Here is a 22996-nt window from a genome sequence, read left to right as displayed (position 1 = left end):
GCATAAAACTGCCATCAGTCTACAACACACGATAATTAGATTGCATTCACAGACACCCACGGTGCCTCTTTATTACTCCCATCTTAAGAGAAAAAAACCTGCAGTATACGGCCCCAAAATGAAACTTTGTACCAATGCAGCAAATGGTTAGATTTCTTCTAATGCTGAGGCCGCTTTTAATGCTTTACAATAAGGAAATGGCCTGTGGCTGCATAATGAGAAGCATACGGCTGTTGCTTTAGGTGAACTCTGACCGTTTGAAAGTAGCATCGATGAGCCTGATCAGTCATATCCATCCCATGGTCTTCTATTCAGCTTAGGTTTTGGCATTAGCGTCTAACCTCAGGCTCCAGCAGGTCTTATACTAAGTGATACATAGAGCATTTCTCTCCAAAATCCAATCCACTTGGGTGTCTATCAAACTCTGAAAATGACTCACTACAATATTAAGTATGAAAACATGTTGTAAGAACCATTATTATTGGTGACCCCAGTGATGATCAGACGTTCTATTCTAGAGTTGCCACTGCACACTACATTTCACAGGACACGATGTTCAGTAGCTTGTGTCCTTCAGTCTGTCTTGCCAGCTATTATAGGGTCACGATCTTTGGCAGCCACGAAGGAAGTTAAAAAATGATCTGCTGTTGGTAAAAGAGCAAACGCTGCAAGGTGAAATGCAAAGATCCTCAGAATAAAAATGAAGAGGAGCACCTTGACATGGCCTTTATAGACTGTGGTCAAGTTGCTCTTACCGTTTAAGAATGCCTAACACGCTCTAATGCACGTATACCTTATTCCACACTTCCCCCGACAAACACGCTCACACATATAAGCACACTTGCAATCCGACGTCAGGTCTGGCCCGCGTGAGATCCGGCATTGTGGATCACCACAGGGGGCAGAGAGAGGGGCATTTGCAGTCCTTTTGTAGCAGCAGCTCACAATGACCTGAAAGTAACAGGAGGTGGTATGCAAACAGAGAGAGGGCGAGCGCGTGTAAAGAAAATGAGAACGAGTCAGAGGTGAGAAGATGGGGGAGATCATCAGGGGATTAAAAATAACAGGAAAACTGGAAATGAAAAAAGGAGGACAAGCAGGGAGCAAAGAGAAGTGAAAGGTGTGAACATCTAGGGAGACGTTATGGCAAATGGAGAGAAAGAGAGGGAAGATGTAAAGTGACAAAGGGCCGTGGGGAGCAGAGAGAAACGGGAGAGAGAGAGAGAGAGAGAGAGAAAGAAAGAGAGGGTCTGCAGTGAATGCTGGTATTATTCAGTAAGGTGAAACGATCGGTTGATGCCTGACAACTGTCTGCTGAGGGCAGCCACATACTGCGCCTTGAGAGCCTCCCGTGAAGGCCGGTGGAAAAGAGAGAGAGAGGCAGACAGAAGGAGGCACGGAGCGAGAGGAGGGAAGAGCTTTTGGTAACTGTGACTGTCGATATTCTATGATGGTGAACAAAGACACAGGAAATGTGATGAGTGGAGGGACAAGCACCAGCAGTGAGACACACACACACACACACACACACATCATGCAAAAAGAGAAGCATGGAGAATGAGAGAGAGCAAAGCAAAAACTGATACGATAACGCATCTGCCTCTTATTTGTCTGACAACGATAAGAGTTTTTAGTTTATTTTTCATCTATACTATGAGAATGTATCTTTAAAATAAGCCTTAAGAGAGTCTGAAACAATACCCGGAGGCTTCTCCCTTCTTGAGGTATGATTATCTTCGATCGGGCGGTCTGGCCCTCAGGCGTACCCCTTTTCTTCCTCCATGCGTGTGTTTCTCTCTCCCTTGAAATGTCAGTCACGGTGAAAGCCACTAGCAGCAAAGGCTGTTGACTCATGTACACTCACTGCACAGGTCTGAAGAAGGTTGTAGCCAAAGGTGTGTGTGTGTGTGTGTATACGACAGATTGCATGCAAAGTACAGTACACTTATACAGGAGTCGACAAAATAGTATGAACAAAGGGGAACTTTGTTGGCCTTTTTACTAAATCCATACACAGCTGCTCAGGTGACACTTGGATTTAAATGGCAAGTTTTTTTTAATTGAGAAAAAAAAAAAAAAGCTCTCTGGGTGTTTGTAGTATCTCCAAATTAACCAAATGCATAAACCTCCTCAGCCATTAAACAACTCCAGAACAATTTCAGTGAGGCACGGGGCCCAGGCTTGTTTGTTTGCAAAGAGGAACAGAAGTTGGAGGTTGGCTCTCAGAGATACACACTAGTTTAGCAAAGCCGCACGAATAATTCACAGACAGAGATATCGGCACTAAACGGAATCACGATGCATCACAAAAATACCTTTTTGATAGTTCCGTTTGCAAAGGTGAATGCGTGCGCTCAGCCAATCAGGATGCTCCGACTCAACCCTCGCGGTCCTGTCTCTTTAAAAGAGCAGCGGGTGGCCTTTTCCTGATCCACTCTGACAACAGCAAATGAAGACACGGGCCAGGTGGGCTCCGTCCGGACGTCTTCTCGGCTCAGCTCCTTTTTGCTTTGACAGACCTGCACTTATTTTCAGCTTCCTTGCCCGAAAACAAATATTTATCGTCTGTAAGCAATCATTTTCCTCACTGCGGCGTCTCGAATGGGTGGCGGAGAGCATGACCGATAGTGGCTGCTGTCATAGCTGGTGATGATGAATTGGGAGTTGCTGTTCTTGTGCAAAACGCAAAGGTTTTTGTGACAGAAATAACGCTATGCTTTTAGATTCTAAAGGGCATTGTGTCCCTAAAAGCTGACTCCTACTGGACTGGAAAATAAGATGTGGCCCGGGATAGGGAAGTCTGGGGCCCCCTGCTGGAGCTGTTGCCCCCGCGACCCGACCCCGGATAAGCGGCTGAAGATGAGATGAGATGAGATATATATATAATGTACATTTTCAGGCATAATTTGGGATCTGGAAGAACAACAAACTGCCGTCTGTGTTTGGTGTCACTTCAGATTGGTGTTGTTGCTTGCACGTGGTGTGTTCTTACAGTATCACACATAATCCAGGCGTTTGTCACTCGGTGTGCTCAGCTGCAAACAATAGTTACAAACCCTCACACACACACACACACACACACACACACACACACACACACACACACACACACACACACACACACACACACACACACACACACACACACACAGCCACTTCTGCAGCTAATCTCTGTTGACAAGCAGCAGTCTCCCCATCATACACCATCCCAATTATAGACGGCTGAATGCTGCACAGCATGTGGGTGGTGTGGATTTGGATGTATTTAGAATGATGTGATTGTTACGTCAGGGATTACTGTGCAGTCTTCTGGCTCCATGACGGGTGATAGCTGCTGGTTAAGCTGAAGTGTGCTCTGTTAATAAAAATGTGCCGTTGGATTCGGAAATGAAGGTAAAAGTTGTTTGGAAGAATACAGAACTGAGATTTCCCGAGGACATCTTGATAATTTTGTGCAGGCAAATAACAACAGGATTGTAAAAAAACATTGTTCACATTTATCATTCTGAAAACATGGCGCACACTGGTCTCTTTCATCTATTCATGTATAAAAAGAAGGATTTGAACGACACTTGCTTCCTCCGCCCGTCAAATGTTTCCTTTTTAATGCACAATGATGTGTTCACATGTTTGACTGCAACACCCCCATTTGTATGAATCTAGACATACTACACGAAGAACAAAATCAAACTTAGAATCCCCAAATTGTGATGGATTACCATACAGACAGCTTGAGGAAGAGATGTGCAGTAAGAAGTCAGCCCCCTGACCCGTTAATTAGTGAGCTTCAAACATGCTGATAGGCAGACTTGGATAGGCGGGGCAGATGTGTCCGTCTTTATGCTAAGCTAAACTAACTGAATGCTGGAGGTATAGCATCATAATTATCACGTAGGCTCGAGAGGGGTGTAAAGCAAAGTGAATGAGATTTCTTCCAAAGGATGTAAAGTTGTGGCTTTCAGACTTAAGCTCAGATTACTTGTTGCGTTACATCTCTTTTAAATTAAAAATAGCTCTCATTTTGGTAGCCGCTGACATTTCTTTATGATTTTGACTTTAATATGCAGAATTTCGGTCAGTGTACTCTGCTGTAATCAACGCAACACATCCGCCCCCTTAAAGAGGTGGAGGTTTTTTTTAAAGTAAACTAGTGTGTACTAGAAAGAGAGAGAAGGCTTTCTCCTGTTTGGTTGAATGTGGACCACAAAGCTCCCAGAAGACACCGCAGAATGTCCCGTTGTCCCAGAAACATCCAACCTCACACCTGCTCTCCACATTAATGATCAGCTGCACCCACCTCACACAAAACCTCACACACCACTCCGCTAACAAGCTCCCTTTACTCTGGTGAGTCTGACTTTACTGGCAGTACACCAGCTGCGCAGTATGTAAACATTGATGCGATGCTGTAAGATTGCTGAGTTGTAACTGTGCAAAAAACAAAACACTATCAACTGATCAGACTTCATCACTTTTAACAGAAAAGTGTCTCACACACTCTTATGCACCTATTCCTTCCTGTTCTCTGACACACACACACACACACACACACACTCATGTGGTCCCTCGGTGTGCATCTTCTGCAGCTGCTTTGTCACCTGTCACAGGCTGACACCAGTAAGGGAGGCGATCTCAACGCCGCTCCACCATCACTAAGCCGTGTTGACGGACACCACATTCCGTCCGCTCGCTGCTCAGCGATGTGAACAAACGGCGCCTCCGCCTCGGCGATTGGTGACCTTTTTTTAGAGCAAAGTGGCGCTCCCTTAGCGTTTATGTCTTGTGGCATTTCGCTTGGTTGATTAATGGATCATATAGCACTTCTGAGGGATACGTGAGGTAATGGAACAGTTTAGCTTTTTAATTCCTTTTGTAAATTGTTGTTATCAATCATGACTTCTGAAATGGCTCTTCTCTTAATTGAAAAGAACAAATTAATGCAAAATGGTTGTTTTTTCTACGCAGAGCAACACCTTAAACCTTGATCATCTAGCTGAGCTACAGAATGATGAGTTTATTCTTTTTTTTTCAAATAAATGCTTCATTAGACACCAAGTCTCAAACAGAACTCACAATTGGAAATTACATTATAAGAACTTGTGACATTTCTATTTCTTTATAAAAAATATATGTGACAGCAATGAACATATTTTGCTCACCGTAGTAAGAGATAAAGAACACACTCGAAGCAAGACAACAGCAGCTTTGGAGACCCAGGGGCACATTCCAGTGGATTAGTTGGGTTATGTTGCTTATCTATGAGAAACAGCTCTCCGCGCTCATCTGATTCTATCTCTTGTTGTCAATTCTGTTCAATATGTTTTATTGGCATGAGTATAACAAAGATGATGTTGCCAGAGTTCCACGGCGAAGCATTGGGATTCAGAAAGTCATCCAAGAATCTGCAGGCTGTCTGAATGCCAGACGTTGCTTTTATGTTCCATTCACAGCCCGAGAGGCCAATTGAGAGTTGTGATTTCCGATCAGACGTAAGATTGATCAAACATCAAAAGCAGTCCAGGAATAAACAAATTCCTCCAGTTTGAGGTGAAATGAACACGAGACTTCTGAATAAGTGACTATGAGTTTGTTTCTTCGTTAACAAAATCACTTTTTGACGTCTTCCAGGTCATCGGGATTGAAAACCGTAACATGATGGCACATTTTCATCAGCAGCGTTGTCATCATCTCGGTCCCTGTCATCATCAGCTGCATTACTGCCATCATCATGATTGTAATTATCATTTCCATCATTATGAATGTAATTATAACCATCTCATCGCGTTTTTCCCCCTGCTCCTTTGCCAACACGAGGCGCTACGAGCAACTTAAATGGGCTTTTGTTGACACTTGTCAGAAAACAGCCGAACGGACTATTAGTTTTCTACATCTTATGGACGTATGAGCTCTCTCTCTCTCTCTCTCTCTCTCTCTCTCTCTCTCTCTCTCTCCTGTGAAAGCCTGAAAATTGTCCCTCTATTTTGCATCTTAAGATGTTGGACACACCCACAAAGACACACAAAGACACACAACTGAGAGCTGCAGGGGTTTAAATGTCAGTCCTCACTCTGTCTATTTGTTGATTGAATGATTGTAGTGTGTGTGTGTGTGTGTGTGTGTGTGTTTGGGGGCGTGCGTGTCCATGTGCAGGAAATACAGCTTCCACAAATTTGAACGGAACCCAGTCGCACAGATATACGTCACGTTTTAAAGTCTTGCCTCCCAATCCATTTATTTGAATATCCTGTACACGGGTATTTGGGTGTGAAAGCGGTGGCCCCCACCGACCCAATCACAGTGCAGGTATTATTCGCTGATTGGAACCAGGCCCAGTCAGTTTGTCAGGAAGCACCGTCATCGCTCTGGTGACATTTGGATCCCGCTCCTTCATCCTTACTGTCACAGACGCGTCACGACACATCAGGCGACAATCAGAGCGGTGTGAGGTCGGAGTTTGTGGGAATGAGTAATTGTTGTCGTCGTGCTACCTGACATAGAACATTAGCCTTAGATGACGTTGATGAAGTTTGGAAAGGGGAAGCATGGCAGGGCGTGTGTGACTGTGTGTGTGTGTGTGTGTGTGTGAGAGAGTGTGTGTGTGTTAGCTGACATTTTTAGGCTGTAGAAAACACGGTGTGATGTTGCATCACCTAAGTGACCGTACAGTGTCATACTGAATCATTGCATGAATTTAAATGATTAAATGTCCAAAGTTGTTTTTTTCTTGTGTGATACAGAGTTGCTTATTATTTGGTCTGTTGATTGGTGATAATTAGCTTGGACTACTGCAATTTATTCTGTCACAAAAGAGAGGATGATTATCTCCATGCCTGAAATTACCCTAGCTATTTTTTATTCAAATACAATGTCTTTCCTGGTAATGTTGCTGCTGCCGCGAAGAGGGGGCTCACTAGATCCATATCCATAATTGAGAAAAGAAATTCTTTCGACATGTTTATTTGACCTCATGGAACAACAGGGACAACACTTGGGTTCACATTGTGAACACAACAAAACTCCACAGAGCACCTTGTAGTTTGTTAGCCAGACTGAAATATCGCAACAGCTTTAGCAACGGCGGCTGTAAAAAATTTGGTTCAGACGTTGATGGTCATCAAAGGGGTAAATCTCTCAGCTGCATCTGTTCTTAGCTTCACTCAGATCTATTATACCGGATCATCAGCGAGCTCTCAAAGTGCCGGGGCCCTCCTGTGCTGGAAAATGATTTATGTGCATGGCTGCCATCAAGCATGTGGACACGGGAAAGTTACAAATGGTTCAGCAGTCGATTGTTTGTGGAGAAAGAAACATTTTGAAAGCGTCTTTCTCCAGCGTCAGGTAAACGTGATTCCCCTCTCCTCCCTTCATCCATCCGTCTCCGCCTCCACCTGTCTGATCTCTCTCTCTCTCTAATGCCCGCCAGCCGTGTTTTCTAAGGACCAGAGCGGAGGCTGACAGACATGTGGAGCTATTGTGTTTAAAAAAATGTTTTTTGATGTAGATGGATGCCGCGGCCTCTTTGAACACGCGTCCTCGTCGTCCGGGTTCATTAGCCCTGGCCTCTCAATGAAGCTACTCGCCGCGCAAGCATGAAAGGGGCTCTCACAAACATGCACACAGGCATGAAGCGAAACACACAGGTACACAGCCACACACACATATAGACAACACGTGAACTATTGGGAGACGCGGCTAAAAAGCACACACACACACACACATGGCTGGACTAAATGCAACACACATTGCAAACCATCATTGATCCAGACATATATAAATGTATTCATACACACACACACACCTGTACACACACGCATACACACACTCCAGTGCAAGATGTGCCGACACACTGAAGGCACCTTTTTTCCCCTCAAGGATTCTGGTAATTAGATTCCTACAGGCCAAGTCTCTCAATTTCACTGCATTTAATTGGAAACACACACACACACACACAGAATGCTCCACAGGTCCAGTCTTGTTGATCACAAGCCGGGACTGTGTCGCACTAATAATTAATTTCCACGTTGCCCCCCCACACATGGCTCATTTAGCAATCAATCCCTTCTTTGTTTCGTGAAATTCTATCACGTCGCCCCCCTCCGTTCAGCCAGGACAAGATGGAGGCAGAGACGATGAGGACGAGCGTCTCGGAACAAGCGTCTCGGGGACGAGCTCTTGTTGTGCCCCACATGAAGTATTCATGGATGGTTGGGCAGCGGACAGCTTAGCGCGTCAAAAAACGCCAGCGTGTGAGTGCGTATCCTGAGGTATGGTGTTAGACATGTTGGGGGGGGGGGGGGGGAGCGGGTGGGGGGGGGGACATCAAAATCTACAGTTTGCTCCCTGAATGGCACTGAGCTGATTGACTCTGACATCTCAGCCCCGGGCTTTCTTCAGGGTCCAAAAACTGCGCTGCTCCTGAATGCAGCGAGGTCACAGTTGAACATCTTTTTGTGTTTAATGGAGTGAGCATTTATCTTATCAAAATGTGTAAGCAAGGATTTATAGCGGATTGTACTTAAGCTCACTCCTGTAACTCATTCAAAGGGGCAATTTAATGGTATTTCATTCCAACCAAGCCATAGTTTCTGCTTACTTTCACGCTCATCACTGTACACTTTAAATATGAGGATCCGATCCTTGGACCAATAAGTGAGAGTCAGAAAACGTATACATTCATCTGTGTGACCCGGAACGGGCTGACCCTCTGATGATCATCGCACAACATATGCGATGTCTTGAGGAAACGAGAGAGAGGGAGAGCAGACTACTGTTGACACTTGACACCTTGTTTGGCGGCAGCATCTCTAGAGTGTTTTACTCCACTGGGACAATGACCAGAGACCATCTGTCTCTACACACACACACACACACACACAGTTAAAGAATAAAATGGGCCAGATCCACAGCAAAAATACACAGCCTGTGAGCATAGATGAATGAATTTATAGATTGAAAAATGAAAAACATACAGAGTGGCTCACTTAGACACTACAATGAGAGACCTGTTGGTCGTTAAGTGTTCCCAATAAGAGGGAGATGAAGTCCAGTAATATAATATTATCGTACTTATTCTTTCTATTGGAACAGGCAATTAAGGGTGGAAATTGAATGTGTTGTGGACGCAGACACAAGCGCACAACTAGACCATGAAAGCTTTCTATTTTTGACAACACTTCATTTCCCTGGAGAGGCAACTAGCATCCTGGGGCACTTTCATTGCTGCCGACACACACACACACACACACATATAGTGTGTGCAAGGGGCGGGAGTCGATACTTGGTTGTTTGAGGAATGACCAAGAGGATATACAGTATGTTGCTGTACTTCAGGGACATGTATATTTGCATGTACATGTGTATGTGCATTTGTCCTCTTCCTCCTACAGCTCGCTGGCTTGTTACTATTTATCCAACCTCTCCTTTTGTGTTTGAAAACGAGCCACCTGGAATTCCTTCTGGAAGGTTTGTCATTGAATTGTGGCAAAAATAGTCAAAATATGTTAAAAAATTTGGGGGGAAAAATAAAAAATGTTTGGTTGGAGAAATAATGAAAAGGTTGAAAACTAATTTGAAAAAAAGTTGAAAAATATTTGGTAAAAGAAATATGGAAGAAAAAGGGAAAATATGCTGAAAACTGTTGAGATGAAAGTAAAAAAATATTAGGTTAAGAAATGTCTTGGAAAAAAAATAAAGTCTACACATTTTAGGTCAAAATATTTCCAAAAAACTACTGCCATGTATCCAATGTCTCATTATACCCCGTGTTTTGTGAATTTTTCAGGCTGATGTTACACCAGTTTTCGCTCTCACACAAACACACAGTAACACACGAGTGGTTTCCGAATCGGACATGACTCATTTAGCAAGTGAGGAAAACACAAGTAATGTCGTGTTGTGCTCGATGCACCGTGCATCATTCAGAGTTTTCACACAAACAATGAGGCTTAACTAGATGTGTGTGTCTGTGTGTGTGTGTGTGTGTGTGTCTGTGTGCGTGTGTGTGTGTGTGTGTGTGCGCGCGCGTGTGTGTGTGTCTAGTCGGTGTATATGATGACAGAGAGGATTTAATGTGTTTCGACACGGCCGTACCCTTAAAAAGATGAATGTCATTATCTAGTGCAGAAATCACATCAGGCTTCTGGTTTCACACAAAAAACTCAGATATGCAGCTGACTGCCAACAGGCACAGCCTTAAAAGTCTGTCTTGTTACATATTCTGTCGGCATCTTCTTCCGCCCGACCAGCAAGAGTGTGTGTGTGTGTGTGTGTGGCATCTACATCTACATCTACCTTCTGAGTAATGAGATGGAGGAGCGAATCATTCGTATTTTTAGCCCCGTTAGCTTCAGAGGAAACTGGGTGTTTTGTGATTGGTAAATTCTCTCCCGCTCTTCCTTTTAGTCAGACGGAGGGGAGGGAGGGGAGGGAGGGGAGGACGGAGAGTGGGGAAAAATAAGGAAAGGAATAAGCAAGTGAGTGGAGATCGTGAACGCCACACACACACACAAACCGGTTGAGTGAAGTGGTGAGAGGGGAAGGTGAAGCGAAGTTAAAAATGAAGACCGCTGCTGTGGGGAGTGATTTACAGCTCGGTGTCGACTTCCCCGATGTGCTGCGAAACCACCAAGTGATGCGGTGCCTTCAGGCAGTCCTATACAGTGTCCATTGTCTGCCTCGGGTAACCTACTCAAGACGGATAACGTAACTGATCTGTGGCTACGTTTGCGTCTCAGCCTTTTCCCTCCTGATCCTGCGGTACCTTTTTTTACCAAATGCGCTTCCATCAGGACTTACAGATTTTACAGATACAGATGGTTCCTGGCGGATTTCTCAAGAAAGCAGGCAAACGAGAAAAGAAAACGTTTCATTTCAGAATCAATGCATCATTTTTTTGAAGGCCGCTGATTAAAGGACTTTGAACTCAAATTGTCCAATTACTGGCAGATAGATCAGAGCCCCAGACCTCTAGCTTCTCACAATGGCATCTGCAATTTAAAAACTGCTACTCAGTCAGTATTCAACACGCTGCATTCTTTTTGACCCCAACGTCAGTGACAAGGAGAAGCGGAGAGACACAGACAACCGATATCAATGGAATCATTATGCCCAGATCTCGTTGTTAATGTCACCAGCCGAGGTGCAAAGGCGCTGCCGCTCTCACCGTGGGAAACCAAGGACAAAACAAGATGGAAAAGACCGGGTTACCTTGTGAGACGGAGAAATAACGAGAGGAGCGCTGATGGACGGATTTAGATGTTGCGATGCAGAGAGAAATGAGAGACGGATTGAAACGAGGGGAGACCTTTGAAGATCGTCAGGTGAATCGTTCCTCAGATAATTGCCTCGGCTCTTCACCGCGGTGCTCGCGCGCGTCTCCTTCCCCCCCCTTTTGTAACGTGGGACACGTTATTACCGTGCGTCCAAGGCCGAGGGCCTTCGCAAGTAACACAATTGCCGCGGCGTGTTCATATTTGTAGCCCGCGTGTACGTGTCAAATCATCAAATCACCGCCACGCGTCAGCGTCTCTCCGCGCACGTTGCCGTCACTGCGATTGTCTCTTTTGTCAAAGAGCAGCGTGACATATAGGGGTTCTAATGTGCTCCTTTTGGGAGACTTCAAAGGCTATGTCGGCCCTCTGGTCTTTGTGGATGATTTCACACGGTCAAGCTGGAGCGTGCGCCTTCTGAGGATCCCTTTTACACGTACAGCGTACATACATGAATCGGGTTTTGTCTGTGCGTTCATATGAGGCCTCGCCGATTGGTCGAATCGCCTTTTGAAGTAAAGGGGAGGGGGCTCTTTAATGGTAGCAGGCTGCTGGACAACATATCAGAAGCATGTTCTGCATCGTGTGTGTCTGTGTGTGTGCACTGAAACGGTCGCTGGTATTTGGCACAGTGCAGCGTGGATACCTAGTGTCCTACCTTCGACAAGTACGCTGCATGATGAATTTGGTGCTCTGGGAGATGTTAACTCCACGTAAAATGAAACTGAATACATTCAGTTTGACATTTCCTTAAGGTCATTCCTCAACCGTTTTCTCTGCATAGGTTGAGGTAATTGAATTTTCCCGACTGCCATGGGTCCTGAGTGTGTGGTGAGACAATATGCAGATGATCAATAGTAAATATGGTTTCGGTACTTTCACACCAGTCTTTGCTTCATCACTTTGAGACAACTGCATTTACTTTTAGTGGTCTTTCATCAATCTTCTTTGCCTGAACAAAGGTTAATTTCGTCCACGGTGTGTTTGGGTTTCAAGGCCGAGCTCCTCGATGGCCGTTTAGCTGTTTTCAGAATGAAATACAAATTCACAGGTATACCATTTTCAACACGCTTGCACCTCTCGCGGTGAGCGCTTTCTGTTTTCATGTTGGAGTGATACGGTTTGAGAGAGAGCTACCGATAGCTTCCGGGGACAACACAAGCACTATCGTCTTCCTGTGTAGGTTGTGCAATGTTGGCGCTCTTCCTTTGTGCTGTAATTGGAGCCTTCACTTTTGGGATGGTATACCCGGAGGCTGCAACAATTGGGTGGTGAAAGCAAAAGCTTTCCTGAGTCATTATTTTGTGAAAAAGTGTACATTGTATTGTTTTTTACATGATTATTACTATTACTACTATTGTTTGTGTCCAGAGTCATGCAGTGAATTAATGCCGTCTCATACGACACAGTATTTATATCTAGTGTTAATGTGTGACTCTCTCCACACGAAACCCTTGTTGCTGCTGTCTTATCAGTGGAATTACTTGCCTAATCAGCACTTCACACGCACGAGCGCCTGCGTGCTGGATCTCGACTGGTTCTCCGTCTCGAAGCTGAAGTACAGCTAATCACTTGACTGCTTCCCAGTGGACAGGCCTAATGCATTTAACAACTCCCGAGGGAGCCGACGGCTGACAGTGCAGAGCGACCTCTCTGCCCGCTGTCACCGCGTCTCCGCCTCTACCTTTTTTCTTTTTGTTCATCTTCATTTGAATCTAAATCAGCCCAGTGAGGGAAACCGAAACTTTGGCGCTCAGGAATTGATATGATTTGAGGTGAAATAGGGAACAGTATGTCTTGGTTAAAGTCACCATGTTTCCTTCAGTAATAAGAACTCCTTCTTTTGATTGCTCTGATTTATTATGTCATGGACTAGAGTGTTTTTAACGGCTTTCTTTCTCACGTTCTCCCTCTTTGTTGAGCAAAGAATTTTCTGTCGTATCATCGGTTTGATCAATTAGACGTGCTGTAATAACCCCAAAATGTTCAGCTCGTTCGACACCACCGCAGAAGCACTGTGAGTGTCGCGTCGAATCCCCTTCTGATAAGTTATGTAACACGCGGCGTGTGGGACAATGATGATTCATCCGAATGAGCACCTGAGCATGAAACAGCGTCACTTGCGTCTCGGCTTGTGGCTTCATAAAAGTGAGATGGCATTGTGATGAAATTCACACATGACGCATTATAGTCATGATGATGATGATAATGCCACATACTGCTCTCAGGAGAATGGGGATTTGTACCATGCTTTGTTTTGAAAATTAACAATGGAGGCACTCAATGACTTACAGCTGAGAAATGCAACGTGCTTTAATATTATTTCTGTCTCAGAGCACACAAAATACACAGCCTTTTTTTAGCATGTGAAAAAAGTTGATTCAAAGCTGAAAATCACAGTATAAATATTAGAGTGGTATTTATCACCTATCCCAAATGGTGTTTCAGTTCCATCAGTTCCATGGATGAGTCTGGTTTCATTGAACTCCACCAGAGGTAAAATAATGCAGTAGGATTCTGCAGATGAGAATGAAACCATTGTCGGAAAACATAAACCTTATAAAAAGAGGCCTCAAACAGCACTTACTGGTCCTTAAAGCTGTGCACCATTCCTCCTCCCGCCTGTCGCTCGCATCTAGAGTATTCTTCCACTGGCTGGCGTGGCACACATCCTTTGATCCTTCCCTCTCGTGAGTCCCCGGGATCCCTCGTCTCCGTCTCTCGTTCCGCTCCTCTCGGGTTTCTCTCCTCCACCTCCGTTTGACCCTCGGTGTTCTCCCGGAAGGCTTCGGCTAAGAAGCAGAGATGGAAAACAGCACTGTGGATTTTCTAGGATTAGCATTTCTTTCGACGCTTTATCTGCTTTAGCTAATTATCAAAGTCGTGTAACTTTTGTCTGCTGGTTTTGTCCTGCATTATCGAAGCTGTGTGGCGCGAGAGACAGAGAGAAAGAGAAAGAGAGAGAGAGAGAGATCCCTATTTATATTCTGGTATAGACAAGTACCTGAGGCAGGTGGACATCATTCTGAGCCGTATTCAAGCACTCGAGCTGTGACATGGTTAAAGTGTCTCAAGCCGCAGGCGGTTCCTTTGCTTTGAATGAAAGGGAGTCAAAGCAGGAGTCAAATCAAAACGATGGCGTCATTGCTGCTTCGCTGCAATTCATCACAAAATCTTCACTACGCCCGAGCACACTGACTTTTTCTTCAAATGAGTCCTTAACGGATGTGTTTTCGTTGACAGGAGATCAGTGAAAGGTTTAGCAGCTGCCCTACAGCACCGTACGGGACAGTTTGCTTTGGAAAGGATTTAGTCGGCGTGCTTGTTTTTGTTCCATGCAATGCATCATCGCTGACATCTGCATAACAAATCACTCACTCACTTTCTTATTACTTGGATGAAAATGAATGAGTTTTTTTTTTTTTTGAGTTTATCATTCGTAACAAGACATTGAGACATAGAGATTATTAATACTATTAATCGTTCGTCATTACTAAGGATTTGGCTTCCAGATGGGATTATTAAAGTCAATTTGTGGCCGATAGGACTTCCCCACTTATCCGTCCCACCTGTCACATTAACAACAATATGACCTCATCACTAAGGGTCGACCAGCACACCACATTGTCTGGAATTAAGATCAGCCGAGCGAAACCACAATGTAAATCCAGGGTCCCAGGCAGCTTCTACGTGGAAGATGGATTTTTGGCACCGCTGGAACTGTTTTCCAATACCAAACGTACAAATACATAAATCTAGTTCAGCAAAAAGGAAAATTCATTCAGAGTTGAAAGAAATATCCAAAATACAATTTTATCCGAAAATATAAAGAATAAACTCTCACATTCTCAACGGTCCCTGAAAGTTTGACGTTTGTAATGACATAACGCAACGATATTTATATCCATCCTCTATTTATTGAAATGTTTGGAGACTGGAATTTGAGGTTGTGAGAGCTTGCTCTGAGCTATATTTTCTCTTCTTTAGAAAAGCATGAAACAGATTTAGCGTGGAGGGGGAATTTTGACTTGATGGTAAATGGTACTGAGATGCATTTATAGGGTTTGATAAAAGATTTGCTTTAAGCGCTGTGACCGCTGACTCGCATTCTTTCTTGTTGGGAAAACAACTTGAACGAATATTATTCACTAAACGTGTGCCAGAATTCACAAAACACTTGTTTTTACTAATCTGTTGTCGCCTTTCATGCATTACTTGGCAACAAAACAGCTACAGCAGGGGTGTACGAAAAAGGAAAAAGAGGTTAAAGAAACATATGAATCGATAGTGTGCGAATAGCTTGAATTCTCGTTTGTTGCACAATGCGTCCCATTTTAATGAAGCGTATTTTAGTCCTTTTAGGAAAGCAAATTCCTTTAAATTTGGCACAAACGTCCACGTGATCCTTCTGCCCAGATGTCTCGTATAGGACAAAGTGGCGAAGCGATGACATGGCGGATGAAACAATCTGCCGAGGGCCGGCAGCAGCAGCATCATCAGAGGTGTGTGTGTGTGTGTGTGTGACACACTGCAGAACTGATACTTCTAGACAGTATAAACTGTGTGGGAGTGACAGAGTTCATCGCATGTTGTTTCTCCCTGCTCTGTGTGTGTGTGTGTGTGTGTGTGCTGCAACCTTCTTATCGCTCCCTTTTCCTCTGGAGAGGAGGCAAGCACTTGACACTTCATGGCCATTTCAGCTCTGTTCGCCCTTCTTCTCCATCCCACCCTCTCTCGCTCCCTCATATGAGGGTTTCCACTCAAAATGCCCCCCCAAAAAACGGGCAAACAAGAAGGTTACTGCATTTTAATCAAAGTCCCTTCCTCTCTCTTTCTCCCTGCAGTTTTTGTCTCGGTCACAGCCCCGCTTTTCCTCTGCTCCTCCCACCTCCTTCCTCTCCTCACCTTCATCTTCTTCCCCCTGACATGCGAGGATGCACTCCAGAAACGTAACAGGTCCTTTGTCTTTACGCGGCCTCGTCTGCGTGTGTTTGTTTTTTTTGTGTCGTGGGGGAAAGCGGGGGAGGGGGGGAGTGGGGCGGGGGGGGGGGGGGGGGTGCTCCACAAGCCATATTCAAATCTCATTTCACACCGCTGAGGGTGAAAAGACCTGACACAGCACCCTGTGAGGGATGGAGAGGAGGAGAGGAGTTGTGACGGGAGGGAAGGATGTGAGAGACTGGGGGGGGGGGGGGGGAGATGATGGTATAGACGGCGCCGAAAGCAGAGGAGGCGAGCGGGGGACGCGTGGGAGAGGAAGAGGATAATGGTCGTTGGCATTAAGCTACGTACAAATGGCAAGAGGAGAGAAAAAAAGGGAGAGTGGGGGGAAAAGAATGAAGCTCACAGAAAATGCTAAAAATGGAAAGAGGAGGAGGATGCAGAGAGGACAAAGAGAGCAGAATATGGGAAGGAAGACAGATTCTCTAGCTTCCTTCTTCCCCTCTTCACCAGGTGAATCCCCCCCCCCACCCCCCTCCTCTTCCTCTTCTCTTCCACTTAAAACGACCCAGCCCCATCCCTCACTTGCACAATGTGCATGTTTATGTAAATGAGGTAATTAGGAGGCAGCTCAACCCAGTCTCCAAAAAAAGCGTGAAATGGCTACGTTGGTCCACCGTGATAAACGTAGTCATGTTACGTTTTCCCCCAAAATAACGTTACTATGTTACGTTTCTTTTGGCCCATTCATTTACATTGCTTTGCAAATAGGTCACGTGACTATCAAGTTTCCCGGTAGCGAAAAGAAAAACATGGCGGACGGTCAGCATAATCTCCGTGAAAAACACAATATTTTAAGAAAGCATCAGCATTTGTATGCATTTCGATGGCATTTCTAGCGAGAAGTATGCGTTATTCTTTCATAATCTTCTATCAGAGACTGTAGAAGACCTTCCGTTTATTCGTTTCTGCGAAGATTTGAGTGTCCCTTTGGCAAAGCGTGGCTACGCAACGCCTTTAACGGCGCATTATTAAAAAAACACTTCCAGTGGGGGCGTTACCGTAAAGAAGCGTTCAGCCTTAAAGCCACTAATCGCCAAACAAAACAAACTCAAAGCACTCGAATCACATTATGACTTTTTAAACATAAATTCCGTTATTTTTATGAGTTTTCAATGAAAGAATGCATCATTTCCGGGGGTAGGCATGCCCGGGACATCCCGAATTATGGGCAATTTTGATTTGTCCAGCTTTTTGACAGCTCCAGTCCCGACTTCCAATCACAGCCTCCTAAATCAATGACGCGCCTAAAACTCTCGGATCGAACATTACGTCTTGTTTACATGGGAAAGGGGGGCGGGGCTTCGCCCTCAGAGCGGAGCGTCATTTCTCGCTCCACACGTCTCCTCTTTTTACTGGCCAGGAAAACGGGCGATCTATCCCACGTGGGTCTGGCTCCATTCCATTGGCTCTGACGAATCCATAGAGAGGCGGGACTTATAATTTGCCCGGCAAACGGAGAGATTTGAGCTGCATTGCTTCCACTGTGCGTGAAGTGGCCGTGAGGCCTCCACTAAAGTCTCTCTCTATTTGTTCTGCTTTACTCAATAAAAGTAAAACCTTTACAGATATACTGTCCACACACTAGGCTAACATAATGGAGACTTCCAGGCTTCGTCCTTTATGTTTTATGGGGATAAAGCCCCTGTAAGTAGTTTTTTCCCAAGCAAATCTGAGTTTCTTCTTTTTTTGTGTGTCCCATACAAATATCAAAATATATATACTGATTTTCACATCCAAACACACTCACTTATGTTCCCTTTTATCATGACAACAAGAAATTTCAAGATATACCTTTTGCTTTCATAAATATGACAGTTTTAGTGTGTAAATGCCCAGCAGTGTACGGTCCGGGGGCCCCTATCGGGCCACTTGTTAGATGGTTCGATTAGTCTATCACTACTATACTTTGATCTGACGACTAATTTGCACATCATGCTCGTACCGGCATGGCTTCGCCCTTCCCAGGCATAGTTCATCATCTTCCGGGGTCCTATAGCCAGTGTTGGGAAAGTTTACTTTCTACATTAACTAGTTCAAAGTTTAGTTTACAAATTTTAAAAAGGAACTAGTTCAGTTCATAATTCAAAATATTTGAACTAAGTTCACGGTTCCAAAAAATGAACTAGTTCAGTTCTTTTTTTCCATACGTTGCTGCGAGCTATTTTTTTTTAAAATTATTGCCACAGCCCAGAACCACAGACAGCAATTATTTTATCAGTTTTAACACTGAAGCTATGCATCAGATTTAATCTTCTTATCCAATTTGAATCCTTATCCAACCAGGGTTTACATTAGCATTGAGGGGACAGCATTTCCCTAATGATTCTTTGATGCTATGTTCATAGACACCAGAATGAACGAGAACAGTGACGTTCATCGGGCATTAATACAGTACGTTGAGTTCACGTTCGCCCAAAATATCAACAAGTTTATGAACGCGTTCAGGCACAACACTGTCCCAAAAGGGCCGGGATCGCACCTCACCCAGCATGCCTCGGCCTTCACTTTTTTCACTACAGAGTTTTGTTGCACCCTGTGACTCCGGCGTTAGACTCCTTCGACTGAGTTTTAAGATGGGTTGGATGGGTTACTGACTAAAATTTATGCCCCCACCCCCTAACTGCCTCAGGGAAACTTGTAAATATAATAAGTCAAATAAGTCAAACAAGCAAGTTGTATCTGGTTTAACCCTTTTATTCCTGTAGGCGTTTTTTAGGTCTCATGCTGGAAATTGCATTTACACACTAAAACTAGGATAACGCATGTCTGATGATAGTGACAGTGAGTCTGTCGATCAAGATGAGGATGGAGACATAGTAGAGGTTGAAAATCCTCCTTGTTGAACACCCCACAATACATTCTGTGCTCCCTCTGGCATAACATTTCTAATGATATCATGTCCCCCCCTTCAGTATTTTAAGACATTCTTCAGGTTATTGTAGGCCAGTTGAATGTGTATGCCATAAAATTTGACACAAACAAGCCCTTTAAGTTTACATGTTTTGTATGTGGATTTTGTACATACAGTGTTGGTCATTTCATTTCTTTGTTTAATATTTTTGAATTTATGTTTGAATCCATTTGTGGTTAATGTGCTCAAAATGCACTACTTTCTTAATGCTTACATTGCTTGTTTGACTTATTATATTTACAAGTTACCCTGAGGCAACAGACCTAAATCAAGTTAGGGGGTGGGGGCATATATTTTAGTCGGTAACCCATCAAACCCATCTAACAAGTGGCCCGATAGGGGCCCTCGGACCGTACACTGCTGGGCATTTACACACTAAAACTGTATGATTTATGAAAGCAAAAGGTATATCTTGAAATTTCTTGTTGTCATGATAAAAGGGAACATAAGTGAGTGTGTTTGGATGTGAAAATCAGTATATATATTTTGATATTTGTATGGGACACACAAAAAAAGAAGAAACTCAGATTTGCTTGGGAAAAAACTACTTACAGGGGCTTTATCCCCATAAAACATAAAGGACGAAGCCTGGAAGTCTCCATTATGTTAGCCTAGTGTGTGGACAGTATATCTGTAAAGGTTTTACTTTTATTGAGTAAAGCAGAACAAATAGAGAGAGACTTTAGTGGAGGCCTCACGGCCACTTCACGCACAGTGGAAGCAATGCAGCTCAAATCTCTCCGTTTGCCGGGCAAATGATAAGTCCCGCCTCTCTATGGATTCGTCAGAGCCAATGGAATGGAGCCAGACCCACGTGGGATAGATCGCCCGTTTTCCTGGCCAGTAAAAAGAGGAGACGTGTGGAGCGAGAAATGACGCTCCGCTCTGAGGGCGAAGCCCCGCCCCCCTTTCCCATGTAAACAAGACGTAATGTTCGATCCGAGAGTTTTAGGCGCGTCATTGATTTAGGAGGCTGTGATTAGAAGTCGGGACTGGAGCTGTCAAAAAGCTGGACAAATCAAAATTGCCCATAATTCGGGATGTCCCGGGCATGCCTACCCCCGGAAATGATGCATTCTTTCATTGAAAACTCATAAAAATAACGGAATTTATGTTTAAAAAGTCATAATGTGATTCGAGTGCTTTGAGTTTGTTTTGTTTGGCGATTAGTGGCTTTAAGGCTGAACGCTTCTTTACGGTAACGCCCCCACTGGAAGTGTTTTTTTAATAATGCGCCGTTAAAGGCGTTGCGTAGCCACGCTTTGCCAAAGGGACACTCAAATCTTCGCAGAAACGAATAAACGGAAGGTCTTCTACAGTCTCTGATAGAAGATTATGAAAGAATAACGCATACTTCTCGCTAGAAATGCCATCGAAATGCATACAAATGCTGATGCTTTCTTAAAATATTGTGTTTTTCACGGAGATTATGCTGACCGTCCGCCATGTTTTTCTTTTCGCTACCGGGAAACTTGATAGTCACGTGACCTATTTGCAAAGCAATGTAAATGAATGGGCCAAAAGAAACGTAACATAGTAACGTTATTTTGGGGGAAAACGTAACATGACTACGTTTATCACGGTGGACCAACGTAGCCATTTCACGCTTTTTTTGGAGACTGGGTTGGGCAGCTTGGCTTCTTCTGAGCTACGAGGTTTGAGAAGAGGGGTGAGGAGGGGAGGGAGAGAGGGGAGTGGACGGATTCGGGTTTTGGGGTTCATTTTGAAACGGGCTTTAATAGGTTTCCCCGTATTTCTGTCTCTCTTTGTGTATGAGGAGGAGCCGCAACCGCTGTAAAACACGTCAGCTTTCTTTGTTTTTCTCTTTTTCCTTTTTGCCTGTCTCTTGTCCTCTTCCTCCTCCTCCTCCTCCTCCTGTCCTCCCCTGTCCTTTCATCTCTTACCTCCTCTCTGTCGCCCTCGCTTACAGCGTTCCCTCTTGCTATGTCTCCCTCTGTTTCCATCTCTTCTGTCTAACTCACCTCTGTTGCCTCAACTTTTTTTGCCCTCTATCTCTTCCTTCATCTCTATATTTCTGATGCAATTTGCCCATGGAGCTCTGACTTCATATATATATAAAAGCAATTTGCTGGTCATAAACAGTTACCCATAGTGCTTTTCTGTCAGGTTGCTTTTAACCAAGCCCCCCCCCCCCCCTTTGCTTCAGATGTGACTGAAATTATTACTAATAAGATACCCTCTGCATTCAGAAGACTCACAAAAACACAAACTCCCAAACATGCACAACGTGTGGATGGAACACGTGGACCTGGAACTCGAACGCATCGTTTCTCAGGCTTGCCTCCTCGGGGCTGGATATCAAGGTTTGACGTCTCTTTCTCTCCCCGCGGCGGCCTCCTCGTCTGGTTCTCTCTCGCTCAGACACACAGCTCCACACAATGCACAATCACCTCCTGCCATTTCTCCACCCAGTTTTCAAACTTTGGATGGCAGCTCCCTGTCAAAAGCGTGTAAGCAACTGGGAGGAGAGCTGACGGATGTGCGACTCAACATTTCTTCCTCTGCAGAGAAGTGAAGGAGAAATGTTTGTTACCTTTTCCATCACCCCTCCTTCCCTATCATCTCCTTGTTTTCCATGTGAATCCCACATTTACCTCACGGGGTTCCTTGGCTGGTGTGACGTTGACGCTCTTTGCTCACTTTTAATTGGAGCCAATCAAACTTCCAGGGTAGATCGGAGTGGTGTTGCAGCCACTCACAGTTGGCGGTGATGCAAGAAGCTCTGAACAAAGACCCACACGGACGGTTTTACGCTTAAACTCAATCCTCTCTGGCCAATTAAATGAGGAAAAATAAGTGTAGCTTTTAGCCAATTGGGAACAATTGCACCCACTGTCCCCATTGCTGCTGCTCACTAGATACGGTATTGAAAAAAAAAAAAACCTGGTGCACTGCAGGAACACACACACACACACACTGAGGCATACACCGAACTGCTCATATTAGACGTACACCTGCAGCCCTGGAGCAGTCCGTCCCTAATGTGCATCCATCATGCTCAGCCACCCCCCCCCCCCCCCCCAGTCAAGCTCAACTGTCAACTGCTGGTTTCGCAGCCTGAAAACACACTCGCACGCACACACACACGCACACACTCACTAAAGGTTGACGGGTCGCTGCAGTTTAGAAGCACTCGCACGTCGGCCCGTAAGATTGACCGTTTGTTTTATCCAGCACGCCTACAAGTGTGAACCCGCCCCCCCCCCCCCCCCCCCCCCCCCCACCCCAGGCTCACACACGGGCAGCCTGAGGGAAAAGCGTGTCATTTATCAGGGTGAGAGAATGACAACAAGAGCTCTAATAGTAAATCATTGGCAGCATTATTGGACCACCACTCCCTCGCCAATATGGATTTGTGTTGGGGAGCCTGTTATAAATCAGTCAATAACACACAGGAGTGTGTGCACACAAACAAAGATGGTAATAAATGTGGTGATAACAGGCTCGGCAGCAGTTTAGCTTTTTTTTCCTGAGTAGATCAGCCGTGGTCTCGGTCCTGCATCCTGTCCTCTGCCTCCCTCCTCGCTTGACATGAATCATGTCCAAACATCGACAGAATACGAAGACGGGCTTGATTCAGCCTTTTTTGGGGTTGATTGAAAATGTGAAACTGAGGATTTTTAATCAGAGTTAACAGAGTTGCGCATCTAATGAATCCGAAACAGAAAAAAAATAATAAATCAAGAGTGCGTATGTCATACTCTGAAGAAAAAACTTTTTAGCCGTAATTACTTTGATTATTTTTGTAAAATATCCCTTTTTTCTGAATGGACTACTTGTTGTTCATTATTAA

General features: G+C 44.6%; 1 protein-coding gene across 5 annotated transcripts in view; it reads left to right on the top strand.

The window, feature by feature from the left end:
* The window catches only part of LOC119221097 (voltage-dependent T-type calcium channel subunit alpha-1I-like), a 116189-nt gene that overhangs the window by 2133 nt on the left and 91060 nt on the right, over window positions 1–22996 (top strand). The window lies entirely within an intron of this gene.

Source organism: Pungitius pungitius, chromosome 12 (assembly GCF_949316345.1).
Source record: "Pungitius pungitius chromosome 12, fPunPun2.1, whole genome shotgun sequence".
Taxonomy (NCBI): domain Eukaryota; kingdom Metazoa; phylum Chordata; class Actinopteri; order Perciformes; family Gasterosteidae; genus Pungitius; species Pungitius pungitius.
This window is presented reverse-complemented; position numbering and strand designations above follow the sequence as displayed.